The 21,204-nt window shown below is 33.5% G+C and overlaps 2 pseudogenes; both read right to left on the bottom strand.

The window, feature by feature from the left end:
- Positions 1 to 3,788: 3,788 nt before the first annotated feature.
- Positions 3,789 to 3,875, bottom strand: LOC112130871 (small nucleolar RNA U3; annotated as a pseudogene).
- A 345-nt stretch (positions 3,876 to 4,220) lies between these two features.
- Positions 4,221 to 4,307, bottom strand: LOC112130872 (small nucleolar RNA U3; annotated as a pseudogene).
- Between the last annotated feature and the right edge of the window lie 16,897 nt (positions 4,308 to 21,204).

The following is a 21,204-nucleotide window of genomic DNA, read 5'->3' as shown; positions in this document are numbered from 1 at the left end:
CAAAATAGCTACCCACGTTGTGAAGCTAGTTGGCATCTACTAGGTATAGAATAACTTTTGAGAAACGATCTATATATGATTTTGACCAAAACTCTATTCTGCCTACATGATAATAAATAGAGATGATTTTGTATTTAGTAAAATACTTCATGTTTCAGAGAGCAAGTTCAACATATAATCTCATATTATCACAAGAACAATGTTAGGTATGAGTATCCTCACTTTACTGATGAGGTTCACAAAGTTTGTCACTTGCTAAATAACTAGAACATAAAACCTGACCTTCTGATTTTAAATCCAGAGGTATTCTACCATTTTGCTGCTTGAATTTTTACCTGATGCCATAAATGGGAGTCACCCTGATGGAGAGCGTCTTGTAGCAGTCAAACAAAATATCTACTCCTATATTCTGTTATTGACTCTTGCAACTTGCAAGCAAGTGAATTTTCCTCTTTATGCTAATAGATGGACACATATCATGCATTTCAAACCCCATGTCATACACTGTGATAAAAAAAATATTTTAGCCTGGTGCAGTAGGTCATGCCTGTAATCCCAGCACTTTGGGAGGCTGAACCAGGTGGATCGCTTGAGCCCGGGAGTTCAAGACCAGCCTGGGCCACTTAGCAAAATCCCATCTCTACTATATATCTATATCTATATCTATATCTATATCTATATCTATATCTAGATGTCTATATATCTAGATATATATATAGATATCTATATATAGATATAGATATATTTATAATTTAAAAATTAGCTGAATGTGGTAGCACATACCTGTAGTCCCAGGTACTTCAGAGGCTGAGATAAGAGAATAGCTTGAGTCTGGGATATTGAGGCTGAAATGAGCTGAGATTGTGCCACCGCACTCCAGTCTGGGCAACAGAGTGACACCCTGTCTCAAAATCAAAACAAAAAACCCAAATATGTATTAATATATAGTGGGGCCTTCTGTAATTCCATCCTCTAATTTCATGCTGGTATTGTTTTGTGTGTGAGATCAAGTAATTCCCTTCCCTTTGTGTAATTTGGTTATGAAATCATTGATTTCTGATTATAGATTTTGGAATGTTGAGGATTGTGCTAAAGAAAGACATTTAATGGTTATATAATTTTTATCAGAAGAAGCCAACATGTTTTGTCAGTGGAATAATAATATTATAATCAATGCTTATTTATTGAGCTATAAATAGCTCATCCTTTTCAGGAGAAATGTGACATTTTATTTTTATGACATATAATATGTTATGGTCCATTTTAATTACCTGCTTGTCCCACTCTGCACTCCTCCCAAGGTTTAATTCAATTTGGTTAATACCTCTATCTTTAGGAGGGATATTTTATATTATGAAGATATGTATTCTCCCTAAGTTAATAAAGTCTATAGTGTCAATGCAATGTCAATAGCATTTCCAAATAGAATTGTTAAGAATAAAAAATGTTTAACTGAAATGTATATACAAAAGTGGCTGGAAAAGAGGAGTAATGCAGGCAGAGAGTGGTCTTATCAAATGTCGAATTGTATTTTAAAGCTATAGGACCTTTGGCACTGGTGCAGATAGTGACTCAGCAGAGCAGAGTAGTCCAGGAACAGACCCATATGTCTATTTATGTATGTGAGGTGATGTTTCAATTCAATAGCTGAAGTTGGGATAACAATGGCTCACGTGGACAAATAAAGATGGATCACAGTTCTTACAAGTGAGACTTTTGCTTTTCACTTATATTATCTCGTCCTACTTCACATTTTTACTATGTTCATGTTTTATTTTTATAGTAAAAATTGTTTATTTTTTAAAAAGCTAATGACCTCATAATTTGTCTCCCTTCTGTTGTTAATATCCACTAACTCTGTTGTTACATGAAAATGAGTAATTTGCCCTATGTATTTTGCTCTATGTAAACCTTGACTATTTATTTTTAAACACGGACTTTTATGTTGATTACAACATATTTTGCTTAAAAAATACAAGACAATCAGGTGCTTTTGACAGGTAGTTTTAATCTCCTAATTTCTTTATCTTGCTTCTTGTTGACAGCTCTTGATTCCACTTTAAATCTCTGATTTTATAAAAGTCTGTTCTCTCTTGTGATGCAATACCTGTGACCTTCATTACTGGCAAAGAAGATTCTGCTTACCATTTGATCTGCAGATTTGTGGGTTCCTTAGCTGAGCTTCTTACAGCTATGACTCAGTTGTCCATGTGGTACAGCTTCCACTTCGTTAAAATCTGGATGCCACTGGCAGCACTTCAGAACCACTATATCTTCATCAAATAATGATTTGAAATGAACTTGCATAACTGAGAATGTTCTAGGATATCAAGATACCTGAATCCCCATGGAGAAAAAATTTCCTAGAAATAAATTGTTACCTGCCTGTCTCTTTTGGTGATATAAAGAGGTGCTTTACGTATCTTACATACCTCTGATTTAGCCTATAATAGATTTTATATAAAATAGGATAATTTTCTTTAGGGAGGGATGTATGCACATACATATATGTGAATTTATGCATATTTGTATACATATATATGTGTAGTTACACACAAAATATACACATGTCACCTAAAAAATGATTTTACATTATGTAAGATGCTTAATAATTTTTTTTTTTTGAGACAGAGTCTCGCTCTTCACCAGGCTGGGTTGCTGTGGCATGATCTTGACTCACTGCAACCTCCGACTCCTTGACTCAAGTGATTCTCCTGCCTCGGCTTCCTGAGTGGCTGGGATTACAGGCATGTGCCAACACGCCCAGCTAATTTTTGTATTTTTAGTAGAGATGGAGTTTTACCATGTTGGCCAGGAGGGTCTCGATCTCCTGAGCTCACGATCCGCCTGCCTCGGCCTCCCAAAGTGCTGGGATTACAGGCGTGAGCCACTGTGTCCAGCCAATAGATATTTATTATAAAAATGGAATACAAAATACACTAGTAGCTTATAGTAAGATTCTGACCACAACTCAATTATTGTTATGCTGGGAATTTATACTGTTGTATTTAACTACTTAACTCTCACATTTACTATTTCCTCATCATTCTTTCTTGTTTCCTTCATCTAAGCTACCACCTCAGTGGGCTTTTTCAGTTGTAGGAAAGGAAACGGAATAAAAATGCCGCTGGGAAATTTTAACCTTTCTGTAAGACCTCTAGATGACATGAACCTCTAGTGGAGAAAGGCAAATAAATGTTTCAGACTGAATTGAGGATAAAGGTCTACTGCTTCTAGTAGGTGTAAGCTTCATATGGATTTATCTACCATAGAAAAGCAAATCTACCTTCAAAATCCTTAATAAATATAGATGTATTTTTAAAGCTAAAAGTTTTGTGTTTATTGCTGAATAGCAAAAGAAAACCTCATATCTAAAACAACACCTGGTAAAACAATCTATTTCAAAATATTTAGGAATTATGCAGTTACATGTAGTAATGGATATTTATTCTGTACTTTATGTAATAACAAACAGCACCTGTGAAGTGAAATGTAAGATTGGACTTTCTAGCTTATTAGTTCTAAATATCAATGTGGCTTGCATTTCTATCAATAATTTTAACTGTATAAATATTTTATAAGAATATACTAAATTTTGTACTTGATATTTCTTTACAATTTCCTAGTTGAAAAGATTATCTTCACAAGATTCAAGATTCTTTAAGTGGATAGTGTTACAAAAAAGTGCAAATTATGTAAGTATAATTTGTAACTTTGTCATCAGAACACTGTCTGACACAGATATGTGCTTATTAATTTTGTTTTAACAAGAAAAAACACTCAGACTGCATCCTCCCAGAGGAAGGGAAGAGCGATCATCAATGGCAAATGGCATTTTCAGTGAAGGAGCACCAAGAGCCAGCTTCACGCTGGTGAGGGAACCCTGCACCTTTTTCTAGTTTCCAATGCTCTACATTAGCAATCCCCAACCTTTTTGGCACCAGGGACCAGTTTTGTGGAAGACAACTTTTCCAAGGACCAGGGTGGGGGTATGGTTTTGGGAAGAAACTGTTTCACCTCAGATCATCAGGCACTGGATTCTCATAAGGATCACGTAACCTAGATCCTTTGCATGTGCAGTTCACAATAGGGTTTAAGCTTCAATGTGAATCTAATGCCACTGCTGATTAAACAGTAAGTGAAACTCAGGCTGTAATGCTCGCTTGCCTGCCATTCACCTCCTGGTTCCTAACAGGCTATGGACAGGTACTGATCTGCTGCCCTGGGATTGGGGACCCCTGCTCTACACATTCAGAGAAACTTCTCTAGTAATGAACTGTAGAAATGATCCCTGAAAGTATTGTCTTATTAATTTTTGTTGAATAAATCAATATATCCTTATATCTGTGGTTGAACTGTCAGTGAATAATTAAGTACTTGGCATTTTCACTGCTAAATATTATATGCTGTTAGGATACCAAAAAGAATAACATGTGGCCCTTGTTTCCAGTTCAGAGCAAAACCATATAGATATGAAAAGATTTGACGAGAAATAGCTTTTTAAAAATATTAACCAGTATAAATAATAGATGAATTTTACATTTCTTCTATTTTCTTCACATTCATCATTACATTAGTGGTCATTATTATTTATGTTCATGTAAATGAATTAGTTCATGTATCAGATGTAGTCTTTGATTTTAAAAGATTCTCATTGGGCCCTACTAGTTGTAATTCTAGACTGTATGCACAAGTGAAAAATAGTATGTACTATATACAAATAAGTGAAAATAATACTTTCCTGGAAATTCTAAAGTTAGACTTCATAACTGAGGGTGCTTGGGGTAAGGCTTAGTCCAGCTCATTCTTAGATGAAGAATATTGAACTTGTAGGTCGAAGAGAAATATTTCAAACTTTGGTAGCCTAGAAGTAAAGCAGGCCGAAGAACTTTATTTTTCTATCTTTTTAACTTAAATTCCAAACCTGGATTTGATCACTTTGATGTGAGCAGAGATCAAGTATTTATATAGCAAGCAAAAGAAATCAAGAGTAATTTGCCCATGTGCTGAGGACCCCACCTGTGCCAAGTGTTCCTTGGATTAAGGATGGAGGGGAAGAGGTTGTTGTTCAGGTAGTTGCACCCACAATTCATGGACTAATGCACCTTGCTGGGTAAATATCTGAAGAGAGCCAATTATTAGAAATGAACTGTGACTATTGATTACCCATGGTGATTAATTACTCATGGTGACCCATATAAAGTTTTAAAACCTATTCAACTACAGCAGCACTTTTTCTCCTTAAAGACAGTGTTGCATGGTGGACAGGGTGGATGGAGAGGAGCCACAAGTTTTCCTTTGAACTGTGGTCCTCAATCGTTTTTTTCTAACCCAAAACTTGAGCATCTGACACATGGCCATCAGTGAAAATGAATTGCAGTGGCAGTAGTTTCTAGTAGGGAAGAAATTATACTCTCTCAGGAGAGTGAATCAGATTCTGAGGGAGGTGTATGTAATTTGAAAAAATTCCTTCCTGCCGGGGGGATTCTGATGTACCATGCCTCCCTCTAATTTAGTAGGAATCCTGCCTTAATTTTGTCCACAGTAACAAAAAATAAAAAATAAAAAAAAATAAAAATTCCAACATAGGGAGGGTGGAGAACATAAATAAAATCCCTATTGTCATATTCTGAGTTATCCTGGATACTAAAACTGAGATGAATGTACACATATAAAAAAAAAACGGGATGGAGGAAAAACATAACTAAAATGGAAAAGTAAATAATAGCCTGACCATATATGGTCTAACAAATACCAGACTGTGGGAGTTATGTTGGCATTTGTCAGTAACCAGTGTACAGATTACTGAACAAGTCAGTGTGATTTCTGTCATATGTGACAGGTTAATCAAGAAGACTCTATGAGAAATTGGATGATTCTGTGAAGTATATATAAAGATTTTTGATTTATTCGGTGGCACCATTGATTTCTTTAAGATATTCTCACAATTTTTTGGTTAAATTATATTTGTCTGTTTTGATCATTAAAATATTTTATAAGGATATTTTCCCCTTTTAAAGTTAGGAAAGTGCCAGTAAAAATCATACAGGTATATTTGACAGTAATTCAATAGTTTGTATAACTTTTCATTCTGCAATAAAGTGGTAATATGCAGATATTGTAGAACTGCCCCAGGGAAAAGTTTGTAATACTAGGAGATTTCTGTGCTCATTTGGATTTATCCTGAGGAATAAAATCGAATCATTGTGAAATATCAGACAATTCACTGAATGATTTCATCTTACTATTTCATCTTACCTCACCAGAGCATTTCATCCAATTCTTGGCTGATATTATTATTTGAGTGACATTGAGAAGGGAAATGAAATAAATTCCTTTTTGTATATTTGTGGACTAGATAAGACAGGTCTCTGAGAAAAATAAGAAATTTTGAAAACTACAGCTATGTATACATTAAAATGCCAACATTCTGGAAATAACACACCTCACATTGGAGACTTTCTTAAAAGTCTACATCATTTAAATCTCTAAATATTTATGGTAACTTATTAGTAATTACCACATAGTAAGCTTTCATTCTTATAGTTTTTATTTTGCTTTTTAATCATTCAATTCAGAGCACATTCTGGTTACAGGCACTATTGCATTCTTACAGTACAAAGATGATTGATGTTTATTAAATATCTCAGAGGTACCATAAAAATTAAGTTCTCTGTGTCATCAAAGAAACATAAAACTGTGTTTAAAATAATTATGTAAAATATGCTTTATTTTTATTTTTTATTTTGAAAATTACAATTTTTATAAGATACTTAACTGGAATTCTCTACTACTTGACTATATCATATAATGCAATATGCTATGCTGATTTGAATTACTGTATATGTTCTTATTAGTTACTTTTTAGTCCAAAATGACTTTGATCTTGCAGATTGCTAACAGAACAAAATGTGAGGTATTCACTTTGAAATAAGAGAATGGAGGTTAGTAAGACTAGTGTAGATCTTATAATGAATTGAATAAATATTCATAAAAACTCAATAAATGTTATATTGCATGATTCTAGAAATGTTTTATATATATAACTAAAAGGAATGTAAGTTTATCATATTTTATGGTGATTTCTTTCCTTTTAAATATATAAAACCTCCTTTACTCATTTCAGAAACAAGGCATAAATGTAATCATATATTTGTGCCATTGAAGATTGGTAACATATCAAGGGGAAAAAATCTTGTTAAAACTCTTTTTTTTTTTTTGAGACGGAGTCTCACTCTGTCTCCCAGGCTGGAGTGCGGTGCAGTGGAGTGATCTCCGCTCACTGCAAGCTCTGCCTCCCAGGTTCATACCATTCTCCTGCCTCAGGCTCCCGAGTAGCTGGGACTACAGGTACCCGCCACCACTCCTGGCTAACTTTTTTTTTTTTTGTATTTTTAGTAGAGATGGGGTTTCCCATGTTAGCCAGGATGGTCTCGATCTCCTGACCTTGTGATCTCCCTGCCTGGCCTCCCAAAGTGCTGGGATTGCAGGCGTGAGCCACCGCGCCCAGCCATAAAACACATTCTTTAAGGGAACCGTTAATATATCCTTCACACCACGTACTAAAATCTGGTTAGCAATAATTGGGTGTGGTTTGTTTGGCAATATCTGGAGGATTAAAAAAATGCTTCATGAAAGTATCTGAAGAACTAGCATTAAATGGATGACTACATAATGTGGAATGAAAACTATCGACATTTTCTACAAAATTAAACCTAGTTATACACCAGTACATATAAATCACAGCTTTTCTCTCAACTTAGGCTAAATTCTGCTTTGGAAACAGGCAACCCTGAAATCTTAGTCGATCAGCATACCAAACTTTATTTCTTGTCTTACTGTTTAACATGGGCTGGCTTTTCCTTTGCTCTATTTCGTCTTCTCTGGAGCACCCAGCCTGGCTCAGTAGTTCTCTCTGGGATACTGCTGGTCTCAAGGCAGAGGAGAAAAAAATGGCAAACCATGACCTTTAAACTTTAAGGTTCAGCTCAGAAGAAACACACATCTTTTCTGTGTATTTCATGTTTGTGTCTGAGTTAAATAGCTTGGGGATGAATAATCCTCCCACAGTTAGAGTCATTGGTGGGGAAAAGCAACAAATATTTTAAACAATAATACAATCTAATATATATATTTCTCATTAATCTTCATTAAGGAGTTGATAAGCAATTATTACTCCAGGTATGGTTAAATATGATTTAAATCATATTAATATGTAATTTCATTTTTTGAGTCTTATGCTTTTACTGCCTAACTAGTACACAGCTGATTAAAACAATTTTTTTTCTTATTGCAGAAAACTCTAGAACCCTATATATATATATAGCTACCCCAAGTGTATTTTGTTCAAGAAATGTTTAATACCACTCATATATTTATGAATATGACAGAGTTCCTGTCCCCCAGAAGCTCAGAGTTTAGTTGATGAAATAGATAATAATGCTGAATATTATGATAATAATAAAATGGAAACATGATTTATTTATTGAATATTATTTTTAAAATATTATAAAATGTGCTTTATGTAGATTTTCTCATTTAATACAACAGTACTACCTGAGAGCTATCAATATTTTTGTTCCTGTTTACAAATGAAGAAACAGGCTTAGGATTATTAAGTAACATGCCCAAGTTCATGTAGGTATGGGCAACTCAAACTACGTTATCTGCTCTAAAGCCTAAACTCTCTTCAGAGACACTGTCAGCTCCTATTTTTAGTTCTCTAAAAATGTCCTATTTTCATTCTGTGTGATCCTGAAGTTATTGTCTACTCTGCGTTCAGTGTCTGGGTTTTTGACAAGATTGAGGGCTATTTTCTATTTTGATTTGATGAGAACCTTCTCTTTTAAAGTCAAAGCTGAAATGTACATTTCACTGGGCAAGACGTGGGAGATGTATCACCCCCTGTGTATCTTTACTCAGATTTTTCAGTGGTAGCAATTTAGAACTCTTTCACCATTTATCCACTTCAAAGTGGTATTGGCTATTGTTGCATAGAGTGTTATCTACTTGTCTAATTAATAAAACAATTGTATACTTTTCTGTTGGTCTTTGTCAAGTGCTCATGCTGTGGATTACTGATCAAAACTGAAAATCTCAACACTATTTTTATAAATTGATGGCTTGAGGGCCATAATAATTGCCTTTATATATTTTTTAAAAGTTGAAGTATATTTTTCTGTCTAATTATAGAGAGTAAATTAGGAGGTAGCTACAAGAAGCCAAATCTTAAATATATGAAAGTTTTTGTTTTAATATAAGCTTTTTGCCAGAAAAAATGAACACTTTTGGAGGTGGAGAGTTTTTTTGGTCTGTTTTGTCATTGTAGATGTCAAGTAGCATCTAGATATCTACATTGTAGAGGTATCATGGAGGTAATTCTAGCATTAGACAAAACTCAAGATGTCAGCAGTCTTTGCTTGCAGACTCTGTTTTTCATTCCTGAAGCAAAACTCAGATCCCATGCCCTTACTCTCCTAAGGCAAATTTACTTACCAAACACAAATGAATAATGGAGATTTTAATGAAGATTTCTTGGGATGAGAAAGGAGAAAATGTATGTTACCAGCCACATAGCAAGGAACTTTATGAAATTTTCATTACATACTTTGTTTTTCCAAATCCTTTCCTCAGCTTTCATCTGCCAGGGTGTTTTCAGCTCTGTGCCTTCCATCCTTATTCATTCAGGCTCCTTAATTTTCATGGATCTCATTCTTCTCAACTGAATGTCAACAAATATTCTCTGCACGACTCTATCCCCCTTTTGAAATCAGAGCAATGTAGCTCTTTATTTCTCCAATCATGTATATTTCTAGTCTCTTCACCCTGCTCTACTAACAAAGCACTCACTGGCTAACTATATCCACTCTTTCTTGAACTTGGGGAATTATTAAAAATAACTATAACTTTCTCCATGATATGAATACATATATGCATACTTACATATAGCTTGAGATTAGAATGTCTTAAACATTGATGAAGATACCATTTGGATTAAGAAGACTGCAAGTACAAAAAACATTATTTCTGCTGTCAATAAGCTTAAAATTTTGCATATATATATTATTTTTTGTATTTGGACTGAATAATGCATGCAAAGAAGGAAACCAGAGATTTGACACTAGCATTCCATTAACATGTTGTCACAAATATAGCATATATTTTTTAAAGAAAATCAGTTAAGATGTACCTTGCTTTTTTTTTTTTTAAGTTCAATATAACCAAGGTTCCTGGAAGTCACAAATAAAAATGCATGTAGAGAAAACTGGACTCCTTTTTCTCTTGTTTGTATTTAACACAGGATAACATGGCTCTTACTACATCCTTTGTGGTAACAAGTTCTTGGTATTTTGGTAGCTGCTGAAGCTGCCTCACTTTTTCCTTCTCTTCTCCCTCTGTTCTTCCAAAGTTCTTAATTGAAGGACAAACCTGCAAGGCCACAGAGAAATGGTTTCTGTAAGTAATTGATACTCCAAGAATTCTGAATTGCACGGATGAGTTAGACACCCCAAGGAATGAAAAAAACTTCGCAGAAAGTCAGAGAAAATGAAATGTTTAGAGAGAAAGAGTATGTGAGTTGGATTTCAAGGGAAAAAGTGAAGATAGAAGATTCTGTCTTCCCTCTTGCTCTTTCAAGCTCTTTTAAATATACATTAACAATTCTTGGTTTTACCTTATAATATTGGGGCAAAGTCGTAGCCATTAAAAAAAAAAAGCCCGCAATTTCCTTTGAAAAGCAGTGCCACTTTTAATTTTAAAACATCTCATGTTTGTGTTTATATGAAGTATTGAATGTATCCTACAGTTTCTTATGAATCTTGTAAATCTACCAGTCTGATGTTTTTCTACCTCAAGATTCACGAGGTAATGTGCAAAAAAGCATAATGAAGTAGTTTTATTAAAACAGGAAAGTATTATGATATTTGCAAAGTGACAGAATTAAAAAATAATAACATGACTCCTAAAATTTAGATGTCCTCTCATTTGTTTCATATTTCACGAAATGAAAATACCCCAGAAATGCCATGGGATAATGTTCTATCCCCTGAAAACTATTATATATGACCTTCATACAATAGATGTATAATCTTCATTCTTTAATTTTTAGCATATCCACAATTGTATTATTTTGCTCTCTTATATATAGATTTATTTTATTTTCCATTGTAGAAACTTACCTTCTTAGCCTTTAGGCATTTTGGGAACATGTGGTTTCATTAAACTGTGTTTATTATAAATCTGTCCATGGTAGTCAATATTTTTGTTACCTTGTGACATTCTCATTTTCTTTTCTAATTAGATGGTAAACTATTCAAAATCAAAATAAAAACTCATACAAAATACTACCATTCTAGCTTATTTATTTTTTAAACCAGGGGTGAGGTGCTAAATAAATTATTAATTTGTTTAGGACATACAAGTGAGCTCAATAGACTTAAAAATAAACTGGAAGGGTTGATGTTGATAGTAAATAACAGCGCTAAGCAATCTTAATTTTATAAAACTTAAGGAAATAAAGTGCACCCTTTTAATTCTTTAGTAACTTACATTGCTACAAAATTGTAATGAGTTAGGGAATCCCAGTACAGATTCTTAGAACATTTTAGGATTAAAGAAGAGATTTTGTCTGCAATAAGGAATGTCTCATGTTAGTGTTTTATGGTATTTTTATATTGTAAATTCACTGCTTTTAGTGTTCTATATATGCAATGCAAATATCAACAGTTAAATATAGATTTCATGGTTAATTTCTTCAGTAAAACATCAGTGTCCCAAACTCTGAGGGACTGAAATACTTTGGATAAATTTATTTTCTATGTATTTGAGGCTTAGTAATTATGATGATATCTAAAACTGTTATATGCATTTAAATCTATTTGATACATGATTAAATTTTGAATTCTTTTTCATTTTGGAGTATATTGAACATAAATTGATATTTAATTTGAGTCTTAAACACACTGCAAACATTCCACTTTATTTGGTACTTTTGAAACTTTTAGATATAAATCTAGATTGGCTTAGGCCTGTGAACCCATTGGTGAGGGCTCGATACCGTCTCTGGCTTTAAATCTTTGTAAGTAATTGTTTAACATAAAAATTATTGAAACTTTTTTTAGTGATTGACTGCTAGGTAGACTGAGCAGATACCATAAAAATGAATCTGTTTTAACTAAATTATAAGATATTAAGAAATTATGTATATTTGCATTCAGAGTGCCTGCCACATAATATGTGTTACAATAATTTGTTAACAAAATAAGCACATGAATGCATCAGTAAAACAAACCTATTCTGTAGAAATACTTTAACCATTTTTCTTCCTTGCCATTTTCAAGTCATTTATAGATATTTCTTTTAGGTAATTGCTGTAATTTTTTTATACATACATTTTGCCTTTTATTAAAAGTATATTGCTTTGCTATGTTGCTTATTTTTAAACTACAATATAGGGTATGTGATTACTATACAGTTTTATAGTTTATTTTGTTGTGCATTTATTCATTTACTCAGAATGCATTATTTTCTACATGCCTGACCCTTTGCTAGGAGGAAAAGATACAAAGATAAATAAGACATACTCTCAATTAATGAGGGAAACGGAAAGCTACATATTTTAAAACAATCTGTAATATACATGTGATGTAAAACCTAGAGTATGTTTTGGGGTATCAGAGGAAGAGTTTCTTTATGGAATAGGGAGTCTGAGGAAGATGAGTAGAAATTTCCTAGAAAAAATGGAAGACAAAGAATAAATCCCAGCTTCTGAGGACTGAGTAAGCACAAACATGGAGATAAGCAAAAAAGTAGACATGATGGACGCTGTAAAGAATCAGGTCTAAGTTTGAAGGAGGAAGCATAAATATAAGAGGCTTGAAAGAGGTAAAGATACCCCGGAGTTCCAAGAGAATATTGGAGAAGGAAGCCCAAGTGGAGACTTGTCTCTTTATATAAACTATGGACCCAGGGTGTTCAGAGAGATTTGCCTCAGACATAGCCTAGGAGAATGACATGAAATGTTCTGTAGAATACTGGAGAGGTTCTGTTCTTCTAGCTTTATCATATTTCTATATCTTCTAATTACAAAATTTAATGAAATTTTAATCTTTTGATATAAATTCAAAAGGAGTTACATGCATAGCAAAGAGAGCCCTCCCCAACCCTTCCCTCTTTCTTGTATAGTTTGACATTCCTCTCAGCCTTCACATGAATTCAAATTCTGGTGTTCATCTAAGTTGGCAAGAGCATGGGAAGCAAGGGAGTGTGCAGGTGGAATGGTGGTGGGGGCACTGTTTTTCATAATTACATGTTAATATGCTTTGTCTTGTTAGCTTTGGAGGATTTACATCACTGTGGAGCTCTTACGTTGGAGTATTTACACCTCATTGCAGCTTTACAACTACCTTTATCTCTTACTGTTTTTCTTGCTTCCTGCTGGGAACCTACTGTGAAGTACAGTTGACTCTTTAGCTGCATGAGTTTGAACTAGGCTGGTCCACTTTTAGGTAGATTTTATTCCACCTCTGCCATATCTCTGAGACAGCAAGACCAATCCCTCTTCTTCCTTCTCATCCTCAGCCTACTCAACGCAAAGACAATAAGGATAAAGACTTTTATGATAATTCACTTCCATTTGATAAATAATAAATATATTTTATCTTCCTTACAATTTTCTTAACACTTTCTTTAGCTTACTTTATTATAAGAATATATTATACACTACATACACAAAATGTGTGTAAATTGACTATGTTATTGGTAAGTCAACAGTAAGCTATCATCAGTTAAGTTTTTGGGAAGTCAAAATTATATGCGAGTTTTTTACTGCACTGTGAGTGGTGGGGCTCGGTGCCTGCAGCCCTTGCATTGTTCAATGGCCAACTGTTAGTGTCTAATGAAATACTGAAAACTACTTGTTACAATAATGAATTCATACATAGATGAATACATGAAATAATACTGTTTATTTTCCAAGTCCTGGAAAATTTTAGACTAGAACATAAGCTTCTAATTCCCTGCCCACTTTTATTCTCACTGTAGTTATGAGTTTTCTTTTCTTTTTTTCTTTTGCAATTGTGAACAGTTTATTATTTTCTATACTTTGGAACCACTTGTAAATTATCCCAGTTCTTTTCCTTGAGTTCTCATATTCTCTCTTTTTTAAAAAATTTATTTAAGCTCTGGGATACATGTGCAGAACGTGCAGGTTTGTTACATAGGTATACACATGCCATGGTGGTTTGCTGCACCCATCAACCCATCATTTACAGTAGGTATTTCTCCTAATGCTATCCCTCCCCTAGCCCCCCACCTCCCGACAGGCCCTGGTGTGTGATGTTCCCCTCCCTGTGTCCATAGGTCCTCATTGTTCAGCTCCCACTTATGAGTGAGAACATGCAGTGTTCGGTTTTCTGTTCCTGTGTTAGTTTGCTGAGAATGATGGTTTCCAGCTTCATCCATGTCCCTGCAAAGGACATGAACTCATCCTTTTTTATGGCTATATCATATTACGTGGTGTATATGTGCCACATTTTCTTTATTCAGTCTGTCATTGATGGGCATTTGGGTTGGTTCCAAGTGTTTGCTATTGTGAACAGTGCCGCAATAAACATACGTGTGCATGGGTCTCTATAGTAGAATGATTTATAATCCTTTGGGTATATACCCAGTAATGGGATTGCTCGGTCAGAAGGTATTTCTGGTTCTAGATCTTTGAGGAATCACCACACTGTCTTCCACAATGGTTGAACTAATTTACAGTCCCACCAACAGTGTAAAAGCATTCCTATTTCTCCATATCCTCTCCAGCATCTGTTGTTTCCTGGCTTTTTAATGATCACAATTCTAATTGGCATGAGATGATATCTCATTGTAGTTTTGATTTGCATTTCTCTAATAACCAGCGATGGTGAGCTTGTTTTCATATGTTTATTGAGTGCAGAAATGTCTTCTTTTGAGAAGTTTTCTTCACTCACTTTTTGAGGGGGTTGTTTGTTTTTTTCTTGTAAATTTGTTTAAGTTCCTTTTAGATTCTGGATATTAGCCCTTTGTCAGATGGATAGATTGCAAAAATTTTCTCCCATTTTGTAGGTTGCCTGTTCACTCTGATGATAGTTTATTTTGCTGTGCAGAAGCTCTTTAATTAGATCCCATTTGTCAATTTTGGCCATCGTTGCCATTGCTTTTGATATTTTAGTCATGAAGTCTTTGCCCATGCGTATATATTCTTTGTGAAATTATCAGCTTGTTTATACATTTCTGATTATGAGTGAATCTAGGTATTCTTACATGCCTAGTAAACATTTAGTTTTATTCTCTGTAAACTATTCATGTCCTTTATATATTCTTCAAATTCTTCCATTCTTTGTCTTCCTCTTTTTTTCTTTTGCTTTTCTCACTTTATCGACTTTAAAAGTTTATATGTTAAGGAACTTAATCTTTTGCCAAATATATTTTCCTAGTTCGTGTTTAGTATTTTGAATTTTCTTATGATATTTTTACTTTTGTGGAATGAAATTTGTCAATCTTTTCTTTTGTAGATTCTGGATGTTAAAGCCTCACTATATTGAAGGTAGGCTCTTCAAAAGACAACTAGAAAAGATATATTAATCAAGTTAAGTTAACCTACTTAGTTGAATTAATGCAGTAAGGCAGAATGCTAACTTGACAGAGTAAAGTAGTATTTCAAAATGTGGAAACTAGGGCAGAGTAATTTATAGGGAGTGCTAGAATGGGTGAATTACGGTGGGTCATTCAGGAGGAGATTTGCCTGAGATTGAGCAAAGTATATGACAAAAAATTGCTTTGGATTGATGGGCATAGCAAAATGAGGATCTTAAAGTGAGCCTTGGGAAACAAGCTGTCGGTCTTGATAAGTAAGTTCACAGTCTTATATTTTAGGAGCTCCTATTTCCTGGAGAAAGAAGCTAAGATATTTTTGCCTGGTCTAAATATTGTTTAGTACAGAAACAGTAAATTATGTCTATCTATGTTGTTTAATACAAGGATAGAGAATTATGTTAGGTTCACTTCTCAGTTATGAAGAAATTCTCCTGTAATATCTTTATTACTTTTATAATTATTTTTTATACCTGACTCTTTCTTGTTAATATTAATGTAGTTTATTTTGGTGAATTGTGTAAGATTTGTATATCTATCTTTGTTTTTGCAAAATGGCTATCTGGTATTTTGGTACTGTTTATTGAATAATAATGAATGTTTCTTCAATGATTTAAAATATCATCTTTATGAAATATGATTTTTTTCTACATAGTTGGCTCTTTCTGTATTTTTACTTCTATTTCACTGACCGGCCTTTGCATGTATTACTATGCCACTATTTAAATTATGAAAGCTTTGTATGTTTTGAAATTTGCAAGCAGTCATTCTGTCTCATTGCACTTCCTTTTCAGAGATTATTCTGGCTATTCCTAGCACTTTATTTTTCCACATGAACTTTGGGATCAGCTGTTATTTTAAACAAAATTTTAGAATAGAATTACAATATTGTCTGTTATTTTTTAAGAAAAATATTACTTGATATATGTTGTGGAAATGGGTTAGTTTAGAAATCAGTTTAGAAGAAATTGTTTAACTTTTCACAAGAAATGATAGCGTCTAAGACCTGATATACTCTTCAGAGTGCCTTGATATGTTCTTTATATAATACTGGCATAATTCCTTAAAACTTTAAATCTAGCTTTAATGCCTTTTAATTTTGGCATAGAAATGAGGGCTTCTCTATAGCTATAGCTATATATTCAAATTCATTATGATTTCACTAATCGAAACTATTAAATTTATGTCAATTTTTTATCCTACTGTGGTTAGTAATTCTCTCATTGCTCATGTAGTTTTTCACTTTACACTTTTGATTTTGAAGAAGCACCATTGTTTCGTCAGCAAATAGTGTTTTACATCACTTCACATACCTTTATTTTCTTGTCTAATTTAATTGGCTAGTACCTTAAATACAACACTAAATAACAACAATGATAGTGGGCATTGACTTGTTCTCAAATTCTTTAGGAATGAGTCTAGATTTTTCTCATTAAGCGTAAAACTGACTTTTAGGCACCATATCAGTGTTTTATAAAGTTAAGAATTTTTGTATTCCTGTTTCAATATCTTGTAACTTGACCAAGTAATGTCTTCAGCAGAAAGTTTCAGGTATATTTTCTCTCCTGTATGTCTTTTTTAATATTACTGGATTCGAATCATCTTTTATTTCACAGTACTATTTTTGAAGTATAAGTTGTAATTTTTTTATCTTCTGTGCATTTGGTTATATTTGAGAACTCCAAGAATATCTATGTTGAGTTGGTTTTACATATCTTTTACATAGCTTTTTTTCTGTTTCTTTTAATTATTTATTTGCTTAATTTTTTCAGTTATGACCATTTTGTACTTTCTTCAGCATTTATTCTTTATGCAAATTCCAGTTATTATCTTTATTACTGTGAATTTGTTTTCTTTGTTCAATTTCTTTCTGAAGTTATCAGTTCACATCTCTTCTCCTATTCATTATTTCCGTACTGAGTTCCTGCATTCAAGTTTTGTCATCTCCATTTATTAATAATTGCTTATTTTTTAATGGAAGAATGTAGTCACAAATTTAATCTGCGTTGTAGTACATTTTTTCTCTTCCATGTTTTTCCATTGTAGATAATTTTGCTACTTTTAAAATAGTTTTCTTATATAGTATCTTTATACGAAATCTGTAACATGTTATGATTTCTATAGATTTCCCTTTCATAGCTTTTTGAAGGAGGTTCCTTTGGGGACAAGGGGGATAGATTTGTACTCTTTACTCTAAGCTTCCCTTCTCCCCTTACCCAGATGACACAGAGACAGACTTACTCCTGCATATATAGTTGTATTTTGTGTGTATGTGTCTGTATGTGTGTGAAGCTCCACCTCTTGTTGTTCTCTCAGGCACACCAGGTATGGGAAAGCTCTTGTTGACATTCTTTTCTTCTTTCTACATTAGAGCTTACAAAACCCATTCTCTGAACTAAAAATAAATTAGAGCCAAAGTGATATGGGACTTCTGAACCTAAAGCTCAAAAAAGGTTGCAGCTTCTGCTCTTTCTGTGGAACTCCGCCACCACCATATGAAAATGCTGACTTAGCCTCCTTGAGGGTGAGAGACCGTGGGAGAGAGAGGTCCAGCTGAAAATCAGCACTAATTGCCAATCAAGTGCTTGAAGCTATTTTAGACCATTCAGTTGCAGTTGAGCTGCCAAGGGATTGACATGAATGACCCCAGGTGAGACCAGTAGAGCATCTGCCCCTTTGAGTTCAGTCTAAATTGCTGATTCATAGAATTGTGAACAAATAAATGCTGGTTGCTTTTAGCCACTGTATTTTGGAGTTGTTGTTATAGAGCAATAGAAAGCTGATGCAGTAGTTTAGTATATTTAATAAATATTTCACTGCATCTATGCCGTACATTATCAAATATGATATGAGACTAGCTCATGCATTATTATAATTTTTAAATAATGGAGTATACTACATTTTAGAGTAAGGTTTTTATTGATGTGCTGAAAATTAGCCCTTTGATAGTGCATAAAATAAGACTTGTTACAGTATTCAGAATTGCTCTATCTTAAATCAGCGTTTCAGCATTCTAAATTATTGCTCTTACTCCAGTCATTTGGTTGGAGCCCTGTAACAATATACATAAATGTGTCAAAAATTTAACTTATCCAATAAATTTCATATTTGATTAAAAACCTATTCTAAGATTATAAAATAAATTTCATATTTACTAGTTGGTAAACATATCAGTGACATATATCAAGTTTTAACTTGTCTCTAGAAGGCTTTCAGTCATTTCAAACAGCAAGATCTTAAGTTGATTTCTAGACAATATTTCTTTGAAGAGTGTAGGGTTTGTAGTGAGTAACTAAAGAAAAATTTGAGTTGTAGGGCTAAGATCAGGAAATGATGAAAATGAAAGCAAGCCTTGTCTCTAACATATCTCCTTCACATGTTAGATTTATTTTAAAATTTGTTTTGTTAAGAAAATTTTTTTAAAGATTATGGTTTTGTGTGTAGTGTAGATAAATAAAAATAAAAATTGCATTCATTTTTAGTGTGAATTTGAAGAGTTTTAGCTAAGGTATATACCATGTAGCCATGACTATAATCAAGATATAGAACATTACAATCACTGTTGGGGTTAATCTCCACCACTAATCCTTGGCCTTAGACAACCGGTTATCTATACTCTATCACAATCTACTATGATATCTTTCTTAGAATTCCATATAAATGGAATCGCATAGTCTTTACTCTTTGTTTTTGACTTCTTTGCACATAATGTTTAACAGAATCATTTGTGTTGTTGTGTGTATCTGTAGTTTGTTACTTTTTACTCTTAAGTAATATTCCATTGCATGAATATACACAGATTGTTTATCCATTCCCCTGTTGATGAGCATTTGAATTGCTTCCCACTTTTGGCTACTATGATTAAAGCTGCTATGAGTATTTGTGTACAAGTCTTTGTATGTAGATAGGTTTTCATCTCTTTTGGGTAGATACCTTGGAATTGGAATGTGTAACATTACAAAATACTGCCAAGATGTCTTCCAAAGTGGTTTTACCGTTTTAAATTGCTGCAAGCAATGTATGAGAGTTCTAGTTGCTGCACACCCTTTCCAACAAATACCGTATGCACTTGGCATTTGTCGGTCTTTTCAACTGTATTCTGTCTGGTGCATGTGCAGTGACATCACATTGTGGTTTAAATTTGCAATTCCCTGATGACTAATAGTGTTGAATATCTTATTTATGTTCTCTTGGACACTTTATCTTATGTTGCAAAGTGTCTATTGAACTGTTTTACTCTATTTACATGTCAATCTTATTATTTTTGATTTGTAAGAGATTTTTCTATATTCTGGATAGATACCTGTAGAATATTTTACTGATACCTGTAGAATATAGTAATATTCTCCTCAGTAACTTATCTTTTTATATTCTTAGCTGTGTTTAAGGAAGAGCTGAAGTTCTACATTTTAAAAAGTCAATTTTATCAATGATTTTCATTTATGGTTTGTGCTTTCTGTGCCGTATTTAAAATATTTTTGGTTATCCCCAAGGTTGCAAAAATTTACTCCTATGTTTTCTTTTATATATTTTTTAATAGTTTTAGCTTTAAGATCTAGATCTGTGATTTTGAGATAATTTTAGTGTATTATGTGTGGTAAAAACTGAGATGTATTAATTTTTTATATGGTCATGTATTTGTTGAAGACCATTTATCTGAAAAGACTCCTGCATTGAATTCCCTTGTCCATTTAGCTGAAAAATCAATTGAATGTACATCTACAGATCTGTTTCCACATTCACTATTAGCGCAAGATTTTTAAAATGAGAGTAACACCTCTATTTTAGTTTTAATCCATAAAGCAACCTGGGTTTGCTGTTAACATTTTAATTTAGTCACATTGAGGGACTGATTAGCTAAGGGAATGAGAACGGAACACGAGACATTGTAAAGATCTAAATATTGTGATGGGGGCAGCCTCAGTAATTAATGAAGGTGTGGAACATGTATGCATTGAACATTGGCCAGCAGGAGAAGGGTATTCCATAAAAGAGGTTTGTCCATGTCCTTTGCCCACTTTTTAATGGGGTTGTTTGTTTTATTCTTGTAAATTTGTTTAAGTTCCTTGTAGATTCTGGATATTAAACCTTTGTCAGATGGATAGATTGCAAAAATTTTCTCCCACTCTGTAGGTTGCCTGTTTGCCCTGATGATAGTTTCTGTTGCTGTGCAGAAGCTCTTTAGTTTAATTAGATCCCACTTGTAAATTTTTGCTTTTGCTGCAATTGCTTTTGGCAATTTCATCATGAAATCTTTGCCTTTGTCTATGCCCTGAATAGTGTTGCCTAGATTTTCTTCTAGGGTTTTATAGTTTTGGGTTTTACATTTAAGTCTTTAATCCATCTTGAGTTAATTTTTGCATAAGATGTAAGGAAGGGGCCCAGTTTCAATTTTCTGCATATTGCTAGCTACTTCTCCCAGTACCATTTATTAGATAGGGAATCCTTCCCCCATTGTTGTTTTTGTCAGTTTTGTCAAAGATCAGATGGTTGTAGATGTGTGGTTTTATTTCTGGGTTCTCTATTCCATTCCCTTGGTATATATGCCTGTTTATGTACCAGTACCATGCTGTTTGGTAAACTTCT

Source organism: Pongo abelii, chromosome 1 (assembly GCF_028885655.2).
Source record: "Pongo abelii isolate AG06213 chromosome 1, NHGRI_mPonAbe1-v2.0_pri, whole genome shotgun sequence".
Classification (NCBI taxonomy): domain Eukaryota; kingdom Metazoa; phylum Chordata; class Mammalia; order Primates; family Hominidae; genus Pongo; species Pongo abelii.
This window is presented reverse-complemented; position numbering and strand designations above follow the sequence as displayed.